Raw genomic sequence first — 5,170 nt, 5'->3', positions numbered from 1 at the left:
AATCTTAGGAGTTATATACACAATTTTCCCAATTAGGAATAATTATCTTTCATGTTTCTCTTTTTATGTTTCCCCCGAGTCTTTGGTTTCAAAATCAATTTTCTATTCAGTTCTAGTATTTTCATCAGAGATGCTTGAAAGTACTCTATTTTATTAAATGTCCATTTCCACTCCATCCCACAATTTCTTTATGGTGCCAATTTAAATAGATTTTATTCTCCAGGACAAGAGTTGCATTTCAACTTGTTTACAGTACAGATAAAGTGCAATGTTGTTCACTTCTCTCCCATTGCACACATTCAAGTATTATGAATGCCCAGATGTTTGCAGTCGCTTAAATGTTAACTTTTAAACTGCTACTGCCTTGGCTACAAATTTGAGTCCTTCAATTTTTGTAAAGCTGTGTGGAATGCTCTTTCTTCTGGTGAGTTTAGACAACCTCTTCAATAGTAGGTCCAGAAGACGCACTGCAAGATGGGGCTTCTCCACTCCCTGGAAACCCACCAGGCATGCCTTCTGGAATGCTACATGCACTCTGGTACAGCTTAGTAATGATGGGGTTGCAGACTTTCTCCAATTCTTTCTGCTGATGCTCAAATTCTTCCTTCTCAGCAATCTAGTTTTTATCCAGCCAGTTGATTATTTCATTACATTTGTCAAGGATCTTCTGTTTGTCTTCATCACCAATCTTGCCAAGGCAGTTTCTCATCTTCTGTGGTAGCCTTCATGTTGAACGCATAAGATTTGAGAGAATTCTTGTAAGAAACCTTGTCTATCTGCTTCTCATCCTCAGCCTTGTACTTCTCAGCCTCCTGGACCATATGTTCACTGTCTTCTTTGCTTAGACATCCTTTGTCATTGGTGATGGTGATCTTGTTCTCCTTGCCTGTACTCTTATCCACAGCAGAAACATTGAGGATGCCGTTTGCATCAATGTCAAATATTACTTCTATCTGAGGGACCCCCCTGGGTGTTGGGGGGATTCCTGTGAGTTCAGACTTGCCAAGCAGGTTGTTATCATTGGCCATTGCTATCTCACCTTCATAAACCTGAATAAGCACACCAGGCAGTTTGTTGGGATAGATAGTAAAGGTCTGTGTCTTCTTGGTGGAGATGGTGGTATAATGTTTGATCCGAACTATCATAACTCCACCAGCAGTCTCAATTCCAAGGGAAAGGGGAGTGGAATCCAACAGCAGCAAGTCCTGCACATTCTCAGATTTATCTCCAGACAAAATGGCAGCCTGGACAGCTGCACCATAGGCAACAGCCTCAGCAGGGTTGGTACTCTTGTTCAGCTCCTTGCCATTGAAGAAGTCTTGCAGAAGCTTCTGGATTTGGGGGATTCAAGTGGAACCACCCACCAGGACAATGTCATGAGTCTGTGATTTATCTAGCTTGGCATCTTTTAGGGCCTTTTCCACAGTGTCCAGTGTGCCTTGCAACAGATTGGCTCTCAGCTCTTTGAAATGGGCTTGGGTGATTGAGGTATGGAAGTCGATACCTTCATAGAGGGAATCAGTCTCAATATTGGTCTGGGTACATTCAAAAGCAGTGCGCAGACATTGAACAGATCTCTTTTTCTCAATGATATCCTTCTTGTGCTTGCACTTGAACTCAGCAATGAAATGGTTGACCATACGATTGCCAAAGTCCTCCCCACAGAAGTGGGTGTCCCCAGCTATGGACTTGACCTCAAAGATGCCATCTTCAATGGTAAGAATGGAAACATCAAAAGTATCACCTCCATGGTCAAAGATCAACACATTTCTCTCAGCACCAACCTTTTTTGTCCAAGGCATAAGCAATAGCGACAGCAGTTGGTTCCAGCATCTTTGGTGGCCTGACGTTGGGAATTGTTGAAATAGGCTGGTACTGTGACCACAGCATTTGTGACAGTCTTACCAAGGTAAGATTCTGCAATTTCTTTCATCTTAGTCAAGACCATAGAAGATACTTCTGGATAGAAACTTTTTTTGTCTTTCCTTTGTACTCCACTTGGACCTTAGGCCTGCCTGCATCATTCACCACAGCGAAAGGCCAATGCTTCATGTCTGACTGTACAGTTGCATCATCAAATCTTCAATCAATCAGATGTTTGGCATAAAAAACTGTGTTGGTGGGGTTCATTGCAACTTGATTCTTTGCCACATCACTGATTTAATGTTCTGTGTCAGTGAAGGTCATATAGCTTGGGGTGGTCCTGTTTCCTTCGTCATTAGCAATGATCTCCACAGGAGTAAGTGGTATCGAGACCAATGCCAACTTTGGGTCCCTTCAATATGGTTGCTGGGGAGTTGGGGGTTGTAGCTGACCACTGTGGAGGAAGGAGGGCTGCTGCTGCACTGAGTAGACCCATCCCACAAATTTTTATGTTGAGTTTTGAATTGTAGATTATTCTTGGCTGTAATACTAGCTCCTTTGAATTCTGGAAGATCATATTCCAAGCCCTCCATTCCTTTAATGTAGAAGCCACTAAATCTTATGTGATGCTCATTCTGGCTCCACATTTTTTTTTCTTGGCCACTTGAAATTTTTTTTGGCTTTTGGTCAGAAACTTTTTAATTTTACCATAATGTCCTAGGGAGTTTTCTTTTGAGGATCTCCTTTAGGTGGTGATCTGTAGATTCTTTCAATTTTTCTTTACCTTCTGGATCTATGATATAAGGTCAGTTTTTCTATTTAATTTCATGAAATATGATGCCCATAATATTTTTATTGATAATGGCTTTCTAGAAGGTTCAAGCTTCATACTTTTTTCTACTTCTGTTTTCAGAGTTATTTCAGGGTATCTGCAAGATTTTTTATGCTTCCAAGGTGGTATAAACTAGGGTGCGGTGTGTTCATTTATCCTATGGTCTGAGTTCAGGTCTTAACCCAGGAGAGGACCTCTTCCCTGTAGTTTCAAGCTCTAGCACTCTTTTTTGGCCATACAACAGTGACTAGATCCCCTGTTCTTCTGCAGCTGCAAGTTCTAGCATTCCTGTCTGCCTTAGAATTGGGATCAGGGCCTATCTTTCCTAGTGTCTGACCACATGGTTGAACATATTTCAGAGGCACCTTCCTAGTAATATTCTAATTAGATATCAGGAGCCAATTTAGTTTATAAGTGGTTTCCTTCTCAGTGATGGAGATGCAAATATAAGCAAAAAGTATGTCAGAACATACATTCAAGCAAAATAAATTAAGGGAACTGAAAAGGTAGGGAAGGGTGGATGAAGTGGGTAGGATGTCAAAGTCCAGAAATTCAGAAGCAGAGGCAATATGAGAAAGAAAGGGGGGAAAAGGAATGTAGGAAAATTATGACATGAGAAATATTAGTTATCATTGCAAGGAAATTGGAGAACTGTTATATGCCTATTATAATAATGGTCATGGACTCTGTTCTTCTGGCTACTCCAGGATATATTAATCTTTATTCCCCTCCAGATGACAATTCCTGCTGATTCTATTGCAATAATTTATCATACATACATACTCCCCTTTTCCCACACCCAACCCCTCTTCCAAGTAGTTGTTCAATCCTTGAATTTTGAAAGATGTGCTTCTGAAAGCTGATTCAGACTCTCATTATGTATGTGACATTAAATAAGCCTCAGTTTCCTCATCTGTAAGATTATATTTAAAGCTTTTCCTCTAAAGTTCTAAATTTATGATCCTATATATGACCTATAAATTCTAATTCAGAAAAGTGATGATGAAATAGGCTTTTCCTTAAGGGAGGTGTTGGATTTAGACTGTGGAATGAGACATATATTTATGTCTAAACATTGGGTGAATTTGTTTCAGTTGACTATGTATATTTGTAATAATGCTATTATTTTAATGGGGTAGAGGTAGGAAAGATAATTTATAAAGAAAAACAATTAACAAGAAAAAGAAAGAAAATAGAATTAATGGATAAAATGTATTATTTTTATAAAGAGTTTGGGGGATAATATATGCATGCAATACTATATGAACTTTCAGATAAAGTCACTGTATTAATTTTCCTTAACTTTTTCTTTCTTACAAGAGAGCTTTCATGAATTGGGAATAATCTCTAAATTTCTAACTATGTTTAATATCAAAACAAAAGAAAGAAACTGAAAACATAAAACAAAAGAGTTCTATCTGATAGTTAAGATGCTCTACAATTTGCTTTTAATTTGCTTCCCTGAACTTCTTTAATAGTCCTCCCTTTCATGTATTCCAGGTGCTAAAAAAAACTGGAGCTTCTTCTTGTATGACACCATTTCCTACCTCTGCTCCTGAAGATTCTCAGTTCTTTGTAACATTCTCTCTTTGGTAAACCTTTTCTAGCTTTATTGTATGTTACTTACTTCCATGCATAGTACAAAACAGCAAACTAGACTTCTTATATTATTTATTTTGCTCCATCTCTTGCCTCTGTACCTTTGCACTGGCTGCTCACCGTGCCTGAAATGTGTCTGCTCCTTATTGCCATCTCTCCAAATCCTTTTGTTTCAAGACTCATTTCTAATACTAACTTGTACATAAGACCTCTCTTGAACTGCCTGTGTGATTATACAAACACTTCACCTCATTTTATTTAAATTCATTTTGTATATATGAACATTATTTCTTCCTTACATACTATAAGTTCCTTTAGGAAAGGGACTCTTTTTTTTGGCCACTGACCTTGTATCTCCAGCTTCTAGCCTATATCTGACAATAAGCAATGAACAAATGTTTGATTTGTTGATTGAGTTCCATCTCTCAAAATCTATGTATTCATTAAAAAAGGTTAACTTCGGGGCAGCTAGGTGCCACAGTGGATAAAGCACTGGCCCTGGATTCAGGAGTACCTGAGTTTAAATCCGGCCTCAGACATTTTCACACTTACTAGGTGTGTGACCCTGGGCAAGTCACTTAACCCCCATTGCCCCACAAAAAAAAAAGGTTAACTTCCAGTGTGACCCTGTCTATGAGTCTTCCCTTCTTCCTGCTAAGTATCTTCTCCCTTCTCCCTTATTCCTAGTTCACTTCATTTGCATTCTTCTCCTCTCTTACTATTCCTTACTTTGGCTTACACTCACCTTTATTTGATGTAGTACCCTCCCTTCTCAGGACAATATAAACTCCTCATAAGCAGCATAATTTAAATTAAAAAATAGGCATAATATGTTGTTAATTGAAAAAAACAAAGCAAATGAATAGTCCAAATGGA

General features: G+C 38.7%; 1 pseudogene; it reads right to left on the bottom strand.

The window, feature by feature from the left end:
* Positions 1-430: 430 nt before the first annotated feature.
* LOC122732083 lies at positions 431-2,067 on the bottom strand (annotated as a pseudogene).
* Between the last annotated feature and the right edge of the window lie 3,103 nt (positions 2,068-5,170).

The sequence above is a fragment of the Dromiciops gliroides genome, chromosome 6 (genome assembly GCF_019393635.1).
Source record: "Dromiciops gliroides isolate mDroGli1 chromosome 6, mDroGli1.pri, whole genome shotgun sequence".
NCBI classification, from domain to species: domain Eukaryota; kingdom Metazoa; phylum Chordata; class Mammalia; order Microbiotheria; family Microbiotheriidae; genus Dromiciops; species Dromiciops gliroides.
The sequence above is the reverse complement of the archived record's forward strand: the minus strand, read 5'-3'. Positions and strand labels throughout refer to the sequence as shown.